General features: G+C 48.3%; 1 pseudogene; it reads left to right on the top strand.

The window, feature by feature from the left end:
• Window positions 1-9658: 9658 nt before the first annotated feature.
• On the top strand, window positions 9659-9776 carry LOC126210729 (5S ribosomal RNA; annotated as a pseudogene).
• Window positions 9777-15405: the final 5629 nt, after the last annotated feature.

The raw sequence follows: 15405 nt of genomic DNA on the forward strand, positions 1-15405 counted from the left end.
AGAGCGATACTATGCAGACAACACCACTGTGGTGTCGCCGGCCACAGAGCGATACTATCCAGACGACACTGCTGTGGTGTCGCCAGCCACAGAGCGATACTATGCAGACGACACCGCTGTGGTGTCGCCGGCCACAGAGCGATACTATGCAGACGACACCACTGTGGTGTCGCCGGCCACAGAGCTATACTATGCAGACGACACCACTGTGGTGTCGCCGGCCACAGAGCGATACTATGCAGACGGCACCACTGTGGTGTCGCAGGCAACAGAGCGATTCTATGCAGACGACACCACTGTGGTGTCGCCGGCCACAGAGCGATACTATGCAGACGACACCACTGTGGTGTCGCAGGCCACAGAGCGATACTATGCAGACGACACCACTGTGGTGTCGCCGGCCACAGAGCGATACTATGCAGACGACACCACTGTGGTGTCGCCGGCCACAGAGCGATACTATGCAGACGATACCACTGTGGTGTCTCCGGGCACAGAGCGATACTATGCAGACGACACCACTGTGCTGTCGCCGGCCCAGAGCGATACTATGCAGACAACACCACTGTGGTGTCGCCGGCCACAGAGCGATACTATCCAGACGACACTGCTGTGGTGTCGCCAGCCACAGAGCGATACTATGCAGACGACACCACTGTGGTGTCGCCGGCCACAGAGCTATACTATGCAGACGACACCACTGTGGTGTCGCCGGCCACAGAGCTATACTATGCAGACGACACCACTGTGGTGTCGCCGGCCCAGAGCGATACTATGCAGACAACACCACTGTGGTGTCGCCGGCCACAGAGCGATACTATCCAGACGACACTGCTGTGGTGTCGCCAGCCACAGAGCGATACTATGCAGACGACACCACTGTGGTGTCGCCGGCCACAGAGCGATACTATGCAGACGACACCACTGTGGTGTCGCCGGCCACAGAGCTATACTATGCAGACGACACCACTGTGGTGTCGCCGGCCACAGAGCGATACTATGCAGACGACACCACTGTGGTGTTGCTGGCCACTGCGCGATACTATCCAGTCGACACCGCTGTAGTGTCGCCGGCCACAGAGCGATACTATGCAGACGACACCACTGTGGTGTCGCCGGCCACAGAGCGATACTATGCAGACGACACCACTGTGGTGTCGCCGGCCACAGAGCTATACTATGCAGACGACACCACTGTGGTGTCGCCGGCCACTGCGCGATACTATGCAGACGACACCACTGTGGTGTCGCCGGCCCAGAGCGATACTATGCAGACAACACCACTGTGGTGTCGCCGGCCACAGAGCGATACTATCCAGACGACACTGCTGTGGTGTCGCCAGCCACAGAGCGATACTATGCAGACGACACCGCTGTGGTGTCGCCGGCCACAGAGCGATACTATGCAGACGACACCACTGTGGTGTCGCCGGCCACAGAGCTATACTATGCAGACGACACCGCTGTGGTGTCGCCGGCCACAGAGCGATACTATGCAGACGGCACCACTGTGGTGTCGCAGGCAACAGAGCGATTCTATGCAGACGACACCACTATGGTGTCGCCGGCCACAGAGCGATACTATGCAGACGACACCACTGTGGTGTCGCAGGCCACAGAGCGATACTATGCAGACGACACCACTGTGGTGTCGCCGGCCACAGAGCGATACTATGCAGACGACACCACTGTGGTGTCGCCGGCCACAGAGCGATACTATGCAGACGATACCACTGTGGTGTCTCCGGGCACAGAGCGATACTATGCAGACGACACCACTGTGGTGTCGCCGGCCCAGAGCGATACTATGCAGACAACACCACTGTGGTGTCACCGGCCACAGAGCGATACTATCCAGACGACACTGCTGTGGTGTCGCCAGCCACAGAGCGATACTATGCAGACGACACCACTGTGGTGTCGCCGGCCACAGAGCTATACTATGCAGACGACACCACTGTGGTGTCGCCGGCCACAGAGCTATACTATGCAGACGACACCACTGTGGTGTCGCCGGCCACAGAGCGATACTATGCAGATGACACCGCTGTGGTGTCGCAGGCCACAGAGCGATACTATGCAGATGACACCACTGTGGTGTCGCAGGCAACAGAGCGAAACAATGCAGACGACACCACTGTGGTGTCGCCGGCCACAGAGCGATACTATGCAGACGACACCACTGTGGTGTTGCCGGCCACTGTGCGATACTATGCAGACGACACCACTGTGGTGTCGCCGGCCACAGAGCGATACTATGCAGACGACACCGCTGTGGTGTCGCACGCCACAGAGCGATACTATGCAGACGACACCACTGTGGTGTCGCAGGCAACAGAGCGATACTATGCAGACGACACCGCTGTGGTGTCGCCGGCCACAGAGCGATACTATGCAGACGACACCACTGTGGTGTCGCCGGCCACAGAGCGATACTATGCAGATGACACCGCTGTGGTGTCGCAGGCCACAGAGCGATACTATGCAGATGACACCACTGTGGTGTCGCAGGCAACAGAGCGAAACTATGCAGACGACACCACTGTGGTGTCGCCGGCCACAGAGCGATACTATGCAGACGACACCACTGTGCTGTCGCCGGCCACTGCGCGATACTATGCAGACGACACCACTGTGGTGTCGCCGGCCACAGAGCGATACTATGCAGACGACACCACTGAGGTGTCGCCGGCCACAGAGCGATACTATGCAGACGACACCACTGTGGTGTCGCCGGCCACAGAGCGATACTATGCGCACGACACCACTGTGGTGTCGCCGGCCACAGAGCGATACTATGCAGACGACACCACTGTGGTGTCGCCGGCCACAGAGCGAAACTATGCAGACGACACCACTGTGGTGTCGCCGGCCACAGAGCGATACTATGCAGACGACACCGCTGTGGTGTCGCCGGCCACAGAGCGATACTATGCAGACGACACCGCTGTGGTGTCGCCGGCCACTGCGCGATACTATGCAGACGACACCACTGTGGTGTCGCCGGTCACAGAGCGATACTATGCTCACGACACCACTGTGGTGTCGCCGGCCAATGAGCGATACTATGCAGACGACACCACTGTATTGTCGCTGGCCACAGAGCGATACTATGCAGACGACACCACTGTGGTGTCGCCGGCCACAGAGCGATTTTATGCACACGACACCACTGTGGTGTCGCCGGCCACAGAGCGATACTATGCAGACGACACCACTGTGGTGTCGCTGGCCACAGAGCGATACTATGCAGATGACACCACTGTGGTGTCGTCGGCCTCAGAGCGATGCTATGCAGACGACACCACTGTGTTGTCGTCGGCCACAGAGCGATACTATGTAGACGACACCACTGTGGTGTCTCCGGCCACAGAGCGATACTATGCAGACGACACCACTGTGGTGTCGCAGGCCACAGAGCGATACTATGCAGACGACACCACTGTGGTGTCGCCGGCCACAGAGCGATACTATGCAGACGACACCACTGTGGTGTCGCCGGCCACAGAGCGATACTATGCAGACGACACCACTGTGGTGTCGCCGGCCACAGAGCGATACTATGCAGACGACACCACTGTGGTGTCGCCGGCCACAGAGCGATACTATCCGCACAACACCACTGTGGTGTCGCCGGCCACAGAGCGATACTTTGCAGACGACACCACTGTGGTGTCGCCGGCCACAGAGCGATACTATGCAGACGACACCACTGTGGTGTCGCCGGCCACAGAGCGATACTATGCAGACGACACCGCTGTGGTGTCGCCGGCCACAGAGCGATACTATGCAGACGACACCGCTGTGGTGTCACCGGCCACAGAGCGATACTATGCAGACGACACCACTGTGGTGTCACAGGCCACAGAGCGATACTATGCAGACGACACCACTGTGGTGTCGCCGGTCACAGAGCGATACTATGCAGACGACACCACTGTGGTGTCGCCGGCCACAGAGCGATACTATGCAGACGACACCACTGTGGTGTCGCCGGCCACAGAGCGATACTATGCAGACGACACCACTGTGGTGTCGCCGGTCACAGAGCGATACTATGCTCACGACACCACTGTGGTGTCGCGAGCCACAGAGCGATACTATGCAGACGACACCACTGTATTGTCGCTGGCCACAGAGCGATACTATGCAGACGACACCACTGTGGTGTCGCCGGCCACAGAGCGATATTATGCAGACGACACCACTGTGGTGTCGCCGGTCACAGAGCGATACTATGCAGACGACACCACTGTGGTGTCGCTGGCCACAGAGCGATACTATGCAGATGACACCACTGTGGTGTCGTCGGCCTCAGAGCGATGCTATGCAGACGACACCACTGTGTTGTCGTCGGCCACAGAGCGATACTATGTAGACGACACCACTGTGGTGTCGCCAGCCACAGAGCGATACTATGCAGACGACACCACTGTGGTGTCGCCGGCCACAGAGCGATACTATGCAGACGACACCACTGTGGTGTCGCAGGCCACAGAGCGATACTATGCAGACGACACCACTGTGGTGTCGCCGGCCACAGAGCGATACTATGCAGACGACACCACTGTGGTGTCGCCGGCCACAGAGCGATACTATGCAGACGACACCACTGTGGTGTCGCCGGCCACAGAGCGATACTATGCAGACGACACCACTGTGATGTCGCCGGCCACAGAGCGATACTATCCGCATAACACCACTGTGGTGTCGCCGGCCACAGAGCGATACTTTGCAGACGACACCACTGTGGTGTCGCTGGCCACAGAGCGATACTATGCAGACGACACCACTGTGGTGTCGCCGGCCACAGAGCGATACTATGCAGACGACACCGCTGTGGTGTCGCCGGCCACAGAGCGATACTATGCAGACGACACCGCTGTGGTGTCACCGGCCACAGAGCGATACTATGCAGACGACACCACTGTGGTGTCGCAGGCCACAGAGCGATACTATGCAGACGACACCACTGTGGTGTCGCCGGTCACAGAGCGATACTATGCAGACGACACCACTGTGGTGTCGCCGGCCACAGAGCGATACAGTGCAGACGACACCACTGTGGTGTCGCCGGCCACAGAGCGATACTATGCAGGCGACACCACTGTGGTGTCGCCGGTCACAGAGCGATACTATGCTCACGACACCACTGTGGTGTCGCCGGCCACAGAGCGATACTATGCAGACGACACCACTGTATTGTCGCTGGCCACAGAGCGATACTATGCAGACGACACCACTGTGGTGTCGCCGGCCACAGAGCGATACTATGCAGACGACACCACTGTGATGTCGCCGGCCACAGAGCGATACTATCCGCATAACACCACTGTGGTGTCGCCGGCCACAGAGCGATACTTTGCAGACGACACCACTGTGGTGTCGCTGGCCACAGAGCGATACTATGCAGACGACACCACTGTGGTGTCGCCGGCCACAGAGCGATACTATGCAGACGACACCGCTGTGGTGTCGCCGGCCACAGAGCGATACTATGCAGACGACACCGCTGTGGTGTCACCGGCCACAGAGCGATACTATGCAGACGACACCACTGTGGTGTCGCAGGCCACAGAGCGATACTATGCAGACGACACCACTGTGGTGTCGCCGGTCACAGAGCGATACTATGCAGACGACACCACTGTGGTGTCGCCGGCCACAGAGCGATACAGTGCAGACGACACCACTGTGGTGTCGCCGGCCACAGAGCGATACTATGCAGACGACACCACTGTGGTGTCGCCGGTCACAGAGCGATACTATGCTCACGACACCACTGTGGTGTCGCCGGCCACAGAGCGATACTATGCAGACGACACCACTGTATTGTCGCTGGCCACAGAGCGATACTATGCAGATGACACCACTGTGGTGTCGCCGGCCACAGGGCGATACTATGCAGACGACACCACTGTGGTGTCGCCGGTCACAGAGCGATACTATGCAGACGACACCGCTGTGGTGTCACCGGCCACAGAGCGATACTATGCAGACGACACCACTGTGGTGTCGCCGGCCACAGAGCGATACTATGCAGACGACACCACTGTGGTGTCGCCGGCCACAGAGCGATATTATGTAGACGACACCACTGTGGTGTCGCCGGCCACAGAGCGATACTATGCAGACGACACCACTGTATTGTCGCTGGCCACAGAGCGATACTATGCAGATGACACCACTGTGGTGTCGCCGGCCACAGAGCGATACTATGCAGACGACACCACTGTGGTGTCGCTGGCCACAGAGTGATACTATGCAGATGACACCACTGTGGTGTCGTCGGCCTCAGAGCGATGCTATGCAGACGACACCACTGTGTTGTCGTCGGCCACAGAGCGATACTATGTAGACGACACCACTGTGGTGTCGCCGGCCACAGATCGATATTTCGCGCACGACATAACTGTGGTGTCGCCGGACGGCATAATGTTAGGCCTAATACTAGTTTCATTAAATCCCTTAAAACATATATTAAATATTTAAACTCTGTCATTATTTCAGATAATTCAAACTGTCATGTAATTGTTTACGCTTACAGACAGTAAAAAAGTAAAAATACGTATGACGTATCTTGCGCTAAGGCGAGTTTCTTAACTTGTGTCTTCCGTTCTGCTACACGGAAAATTACAACCAAATACGACGCATATATTGACTACTGTGTCAAAACTCTGACGGTAACGTAGTTACATCAATTTATTCTCCCTTCTTACGACTGTTTTATCAACAAATAAACAGCTGTTCACACGTCCTTTGTGCTCGCCGCCATATCGCAATTCTAATGGCTTCAGTGACACCAGTGATGGTGTACACAGCATTGCCAGTCTAGTAATGCCTGGGTTGCCGGGTTCGATTCCCGGCGGGGTCAGGGATTTTCTCTGCCTCGTGATGGCTGGGTGTTGTGTGCTGTCCTTAGGTTAGTTAGGTTTAAGTAGTTCTAAGTTCTAGGGGACTTATGACCACAGCGGTTGAGTCCCATAGTGCTCAGAGCCATTTGAACCATTTTTAGTCTAGTAATGTATGTATGTGTCGACATCAAATGGTTTGTAAGAGTAGAAAGGAGAAAATTGACAGCAATATATGCTACACTAAAAACGAAATCCACAGATGATACTGAGAATATGGATTAAAAGTAGTGAAAAAAAAGATGAAGTGACGATCAAGTCGCAATAAAACAATACCAAAAATAAAATGTACAGAAGAGGTTGTAAAATCTCAGATTCACAGCGTGTTCCCGTAAGAGCGTGCAAAGACTGAACAGGATGTAGAGGATGCTCCACCGAACAATTTGAGGTAGGGAACCTGAGGTCGGACAAGCTAGTTTAAGGTGATAATATGAATAAAATCACGTAACTGTGCACCTTTTTATTTACATTAGTTAGTTACAGTTAACTGCAAATACCATCATTGACACAATGAACGTGTACTGAAACTGACGGTCATCAACCTCAATGCAAACATGAGATTGGCGAACAACATACTGATGCACCCTGACAAATGTCGCTGGAGTGTTTTGAAACACATCACAGGCAGCTACAATTCTGGCAACTAATTTCATCTCCATGTCCACTGGGGTCTTACACACAAGTAACTTTACATATCCCCATAGGAAATAATCAAGAGATGTATAAAATGCTTGTTTGGCCGTCAGCTGCTTTTGTTTTAAGCCCAAATATCAACCGGTTTCAGTCATGGACTTTCTTCTCAGATAAGGATTAAAATGGTTTAAGCCATCAGACTACATTTGTCATTACTTACATAATATGTAGAGTGAGACGCCCTGCTAAACCCACACGACAGGACAGGTAGTTTAAGTTGTGGAAAGGGGCCAAAATAAGCGGCTGTCAGTTACACTCGAACATACAACCTTTTATTTGATCAAACATTACAAGAGCCAATATAAAATTTAAAAAAAAACACAGATTTAGTTTTGGAACTTAATTAGCGGCTGAATGCGCCGTACAATCTCATGCCTTAAGTGCAAGGCCACTTTACTTTAAAAGCGACTCAAGGCCAATAACTTAAAGCTCAACCAAAATCAGAAATTTAAAAGGCAAGGCCTTATCTTAAAACAGTTTCATAATTAGGCTGAAGGCCCAAAGAATCTGTCACTTCAAGAGCAAACAACTGAAATTCAAAATGGTCTGAAGGCCCAACTCTCACACTCAATAACATTAATTTTAAAAATGCCAAAGGCTTTACGTAAAACAGTTCTTAAATTAGGCTCAAGTCCCAATCCACTTGACACCTTAAGGGCAAAACAACCTTAATCTAAAAATCGACTAGAAGCCACCAAGTACAAACAACAAGAACAAACAAGAGAAGGCAATACACCCAAGGGTGCTCAGAAGTTCAGAGGGTCGGCCTGGAATTCAAACATTAACGCTCGCTTAGGTGAGACAGGAGTCGGCCGAACCGTTGTCGATCCGACGACAACCCAACCGACAGACAGTCAACGGACCCACCGGCAAAATAATCTCCGCTTCACCCGACCAGCACACAACAAGGAGTTCAATGGAACAACGTAGAAGGTACTGGCGCGCACAATCAACTATACATTGAGCTGTCAAACTACACACCATGCTGGACGGCGACAACACGATGACGAAAATACACTGCCTGAATTTACGTCAACGGCCAGGGCAGGTAACCGGAACGTCAACGGCCACAAGGCAGAAGATTCCGTTGGTGCACTTGAATTCAAATAACCAAGTACAATTAAACTCCACCGGGGGGTGGCTAAAATTTGCCAACTTGAAAAGACACGTTGTTGCTTGCGGGAATGTCTCAACAGCCGACAACGAACTCCAAACGACACAATGTGAACAGTCGTGACTTGCTGGTAGATTAAGTCAAAGCTCAACCTTCATGTCCATGATCGGTGAGCCACGAACCTCGTAGCAATGGGAACAGCACCCACACACTCCGACACAGCATAGAGGCCGCCAGCGGGTCCGGCCAAACAGCGCCGTGGAGATTTACTCGCTGCTCCACGCCAACCGACCAACTGCCCACACACAACCCAGCCCGAAACTATAATCGCCAGGCCAAAGATAGTCCAAGGTACGAATTTCGATGCACACCGCTGCTGCCACCCGCGGAAAGAGAGGATAACAGCATAACCGCGGGAGCCTAAACTCAGAATAGCAACCAAGGTTTAATCCAACGCATAGCATGAGCCAGGAATGGCTCATAGAGTATGTTATGAATATAATTACGACACAGGACTTCTAGAAGCAAACACACTAAATGTAATGATGAGAAGGTCAGGACTGATCGTTTAGTCGAATAAACCTCTTTCTTTGAATGTATGGAACAGCTGAAGATCGGAGAATTGCTTTTTTAGTCACTAGGGGTCACTTGAGCTGGATCGACTTAGACAATCTTCTACATCCAAACTATGGGATAAGTATGGTAGATGGTGGCCAACACCTGAAATCTGCTAATTTTAATAATGGACAGGGCAAAAGTGGTGGTGGTAAAAGATTAATTTGTTTTTTGGTATTGTGGGTTACTCATTGGAACTCGGTTACAATAAATAGGTCGGTTAACTGACTAATAAATCTCGGGCTGTGCATTAATGTTAAAGAAGAATTTAAAATTTTTCTTATTCTCTCCGTAGTTAGATTCAGTAGAAGTGTAGCTGCTTTTCGCCAACGGCCTTGCAGCAGTGGTAACACCGGTTCCCGTCAGATCACCGAAGTTAAGCGCTGTCGGGCTGGGCTAGCACTTGGATGGGTGACCATCCGGTCTGCCGAGCGCTGTTGGCAAGCGGGGTGCACTCAGCCCTTGTGAGGCAAACTGAGGAGCTACTTGATTGAGAAGTAGCGGCTCCGGTCTCGGAAACTTAGATACGGCTGGGAAAGCGGTGTGCTAACCACGTGCCCCTCCATATCCGCATCCGGTGACGCCTGTGGGCTGAGGATGACACGGCAGCCGATCGGTACCGTTGGGCTTTCATGGGCTGTTGGAGCGAAGTTTAGTTTTCTTAGTAGTTGCTTTTCCCCATTCACAACAAGGATAAAAAAAAGAATATTGATATATAGATATAAAACAAAGAAAAAATACATATAACTTTTGAGAATAAATTCAATTTCTTCACGGTATGTTTTTAATTGTAAGAGGTAAACAGGTGTAGGAAAAATGCCGCAATTGGAGCTCGGCAAGGATTCCTCGACCAGAATCAAGACAAAAGTTTATCTAACAAAATCAGATCGGATGCTTTTTGAAAACAGATGAATGCAAACGAAGAACTGGCAACATCGTGTAGCGCATAGGAACTTACAGAGGAACGTGTATCACCCCGCAGGCATCATAGCTCAATGACACCCCTTTTACGTGGCGCTTCCAAAGCCGGGTTTGGTAAACCGATTTCCCAATACCGCTTCTGGGTGGTCATGTAAACACTTCAAAATCGGTTCTGGAAATCCGCTTCTAGCCGCCCGTTTTCCAATTCCGCAATCGATATTCACTCCCATGTAAACGCAACCGGTTTTGAAACGTGCTTGGATTGTCAAGTTACGTCTTCTTTTCTGCATATTCGGCTAATATAGAATTATTATGCACTGTAGGAGAAACGGAAATATTAGACTGTCTACCTGTAATATTTAAGTGAAGAGAAATAACGATTGAGTTCACTAAATTAGAAACTGGATCAGCTGTTTTCCAGGAGCCATGTTTTACTGGGCTAACAAATCCGCTTCAGATCTTAACATGTAAACACGACAGCGAAAAACGGTTTCCGAAATTAGGTTTTCGTCTTTCGGAAGTTGTGTCGCATGTAATAGTACTGAGCAGTCGTATCTGACTGTCAGTGACAAAATCCCCAAGACCAACAAACTGCTTCCAATCCAACTCACAAGAAGTTCCCAGCGGTGCGATTGGTTTTTTGAAACTATCTATACAGTGATGTAGGTTAACATCCCAGGTATCACACACTGCAGCCATTCACCCTGGTGGGTCCCCGTTAGCGACGAAAATTAAAAAAATCGAAATTATGTGTGAAACCCAATAGCGCTAAAAAAAATTGTGTCACATAGTGTGTGTGGTATAATGGATAGGAAAGGTTGCGGGTTCGAATCTAGGCAAATGCACTAATTTTTTTTTATTTTTAAATCTTAATGTAAATTACTTCGATCACTATTTTTATTCAGTTAATTGGTTTGAATGCAATGTTTTATTTCTATTCCTTTGTCATAATTTTAATCATAATATCAACTTCTTCGTTTCCTCTCAATTTTCTCCCCATCATTCTTTCTCCACTCGAAACCTTTGTTCATGCGTATTTAATTAATTTTATGTATTAATTTCAATTTAATTTCATTTGTTTTATGACCCTGTTTTTTTCGTCAACATTACTCCGATCATTATATTTGTTGCTCATTTTGCTTAAATTTCGTTTTACTTATAAACCTGTCTTTCATTTAAATTTTCATATGCGTAATTTTTCCCATACTGCAGTAGGTATTTAGGTTACGTCTCGAATGTTTGAGGACAATTACAGTGCAAAAAAAAAATTGCGCATCTCGTAATAAAAATCCGTTTTTATTTCGTCTTGGTTTTCTAACTGACTGATCGGAATTTTCAAATAATTGAATATTATAATAGATACATATAATTAAATTCATACCCCAAAAAAAAAAAAAAAAATCCGCCGTCGCCGTTGACCGAGCGGTTCTAGGCGCTTCAGTCCGGAACCACGCTACTGGTACGGTCGCAGGTTCGAATCCTGCCTCGGGTATGGATGTGTGTGATGTCCTTAGGTTAGGTAGGTTTAAGTAGTTCTAAGTTCCAGGGGACTGATGACCTCAGATGTTAAGTACCATAGTGCTCAGAGCCACTTTTTTTCAAAAAAATTCCGATTGTGAAACGAATGATATGAAGAAAAAATGCAACAAATGAAAAAGTTCATACGGTGATTAAAGTCATGTGACAAAGGAATAGAAATTAAAAATTTTATTCAACAAAAATAACGATTGAGGTACTTTCGATAAAGATTTACAAAAAAAAAAGTAGTGTACATGACGAGATTCGAACCCACGACCACCTGCGTGTGTGTCATCTTATCCATTATACCACGAAAGTAGATTACGTAATACGATATTTTAACGCTAGTGAGTGTCACACAAAATTTCGAATTTTTTTTTCGTCAATTACTCGCAAACGAGAGCCCATCATGGGGAATGGCTGCAATATGTGATACCTGGGATCTTAACCTAAATCACAGTATAGGTTGTTGTTGTTGTTGTTGTTGTTGTTGTTGTTGTCTTCAGTCCTGAGACTGGTTTGATGCAGCTCTCCATGCTACTCTATCCTGTGCAAGCTTCTTCATCTTCCAGTACTTGCTGCAACCTACATCCTTCTGAATCTGCTTAGTGTATTCATCTCTTGGTCTCCCTCTACGATTTTTACCCGCCACGCTGCCTTCCAATGCTAAATTTGTGATCTCTTGATGCCTCAGAACATGTCCTACCAACCGGTCCCTTCTTCTTGTCAAGTTGTGCCACAAACTCCTCTTCTCCACAATTCTATTCAGTACCTCCTCATTAGTTATGTGATCTACCCATCTAATCTTCAGCATTCTTCTGTAGCACCACATTTCGAAAGCTTCTATTCTCTTCTTGTCCAAACTATTTATTGTCCATGTTTCACTTCCATACATGGCTACACTCCATACAAATACTTTCAGAAACGACTTCCTGACAAATCTATATTCGATGTTAACAAATTTCTCATCTTCAGAAACGCTTTCCTTGCCATTGCCAGTCTACATTTTATATCTTCTCTACTTCGACCATCATCAGTTCTTTTACTCCCCACATAGCAAAACTCCTTTACTACTTTAAGTGTCTCATTTCCTAATCTAATTCCCTCAGCATCACCCGACTTCATTCGACTACATTCCATTACCCTCGTTTTGCTTTTGTTGACGTTCATCTTCTACCCTCCTTTCAAGACACTGTCCATTCCGTTCAACTGCTCTTCCAAGTCCTTTGCTGTCTCTGACAGAATTACAATGTCATCGGCGAACCTCGACGTTTTTATTTCTTCTCCATGGACTTTAATACCAACTCCAAATTTTTCTTTGGTTTCCTTTACTACTTGCTCAATATACAGATTGAATAATATCGGGGACAGGCTACAGCCCTGTCTCACTCCCTTCCCAACCAATGCTTCCCTTTCATGCCCCTCGACTGTTATAACTGCCATCTGGTTTCTGTACAAATTGTAAATAGCCTTTCGCTCCCGGTATTTTACCCCTGCCACCTTTAGAATTTGAAAGAGAGTATTCCAGTCAACATTGTCAAAAGCTTTCTCTAAGTCTACAAATGCTAGAAATGTAGGTTTGCCTTTCCTTAATCTATTTTCTGTGATAAGTCGTAGGGTCAGTATTACCTCACGTGTTCCAACATTTCTGAGGAATCCAAACTGATCTTCGCCGAGGTCAGCTTCTACCAGTTTCTCCATTCGTCTGTAAAGAATTCGCGTGACTTATTAAACTGATAGTTCGGTAATTTTCACATCTGTCAACACCTGCTTTCTTTGGGATTGGAATTATTATATTCTTCTCGAAGTCTGAGGGTATTTCGCCTGTCTCATACATTTTGCTCACCAGATGGTAGAGTTTTGTCAGGTCTGGCTCTCCCAAGGCCGTCAGTAGTTCCAATGGAATGTTGTCTACTCCCGGGGCCTTGTTTCGACTCAGGTCTTTCAGTGCTCTATCAAACTCTTCACGCAGTATCGTATCTCCCATTTCATCTTCAACTACAGCCTCTTCCATTTCAATAATATTGTCCTGAAGTACATCGCCCTTGTATAGACCCTCTATATACTCCTTCCACCTTTCTGCTTTCTCTTCTTTGCTTAGAACTGGGTTTTCATCTGAGCTCTTGATATTCATACAAGTGGCTCTCTTTTCTCCAAAGATCTCTTTAATTTTCCTGTAGGCAGTATCTATCTTACCCCTAGTGAGATAAGCCTCTACATCCTTACATTTGTCCTCTAGCCATCCCTGCTTAGCCATTTTGCACTTCCTGTCGATCTCATTTTTGAGACGTTTGTATTCCTTTTTGCCTGCTTCGTATACTGCATTTTTATATTTTCTCTTTTCATCGATTAAATTCAGTATTTCTTCTGTTACCCAAGAATTTCTACTATCCCTAGTCTTTTTACCTACTTTATCCTTTGCTGCCTTCACTACTTCATCCCTCAAAGCTACCCATTCTTCTTCTACGGTATTTCTTTCCCCCATTCCTGTCAATTGTTCCCTTATGCTCTCCCTGAACCTCTGTACAACCTCTGGTTTAGTCAGTTTATCCAGGTCCCATCTCCTTAAATTCACACCTTTTTGCAGTTTCTTCAGTTTTAATCTACATTTCATAACCAATAGATTGTGGTCAGAGTCCACATCTGCCCCTGGAAATGGTAGTTTGAAAATGGTAGTTTCAAAAAAATCGATCGCACCACTGGGAAGCTCTCCAAGTGAGTGCAACGGGCGCCTGCCACAAATACGGAAACGGTTAATCGCTCGCGCACAGATTTGTTTGCGGAGCAGCGGAGGAAATGTGGAACTTTCCCAGCCAACCAACTGGCCATCACTGATAAGACGAACGCACGCTATCTGAACGCTAGTGAACTGATGCGTGCTGACGGCCTGCGATAGCCATTTACTAAACAAAATGCAGCACTATGAATAATCGGACATGCAGCCACCTATGTTATTGAGAACCAAGATGCTATGTTCTCCAGATACTTGAACTTCACTGAATGGGAATATTTTCGGATGGCGCAGGATGACAATCATCGGAAAACATTTGGCAATATGCTGCGTATCACAAACAGGGGAGCCCCACAACTGAGCTCCATTACGCGACTTAATAGATTATCGACGGAGCGTAAACGCAGAAACTATAGAAGAATCTCTTGCATTGCTGTAGCTATCCCATGTAAGTGATGCAGGTGTATGAGTAGTAATAGAAGTCGGCAACAAAGGAAAAACAAGTAAACGGAATCATTGGGAAAATGAACACGCAGCAACAGAAGATTGCTTTTATTTAATTACAAGAAAAATTTCATGGAGAAATACATTTTAGTCAGGCAAGAGTAAACTTGACTAAATACAGTTCACCATTTACCATTACTAAAGGAAATTATTACTTCATGCTGTCGGAAGAACATGCAATCCTGTTTATTTCTTTATTTCAATATTGTGCACGAAGACAACAAAGGCACTGATACCTGGCCAGTGAAGGCACTTTTGCTGAGAGAAAGGAAGGGGTATAAGGGGAAATGCGAGGTCCACTCAATAAATAAATAAAAACAAATAAATAAAAAGACTGGATAGACATTGGGGCTATGATCGAATCCTCGTCTGGCTCGTTTTTTCACATTTCAGACCTT

This window comes from Schistocerca nitens, chromosome 10 (genome assembly GCF_023898315.1).
Source record: "Schistocerca nitens isolate TAMUIC-IGC-003100 chromosome 10, iqSchNite1.1, whole genome shotgun sequence".
Taxonomy (NCBI): domain Eukaryota; kingdom Metazoa; phylum Arthropoda; class Insecta; order Orthoptera; family Acrididae; genus Schistocerca; species Schistocerca nitens.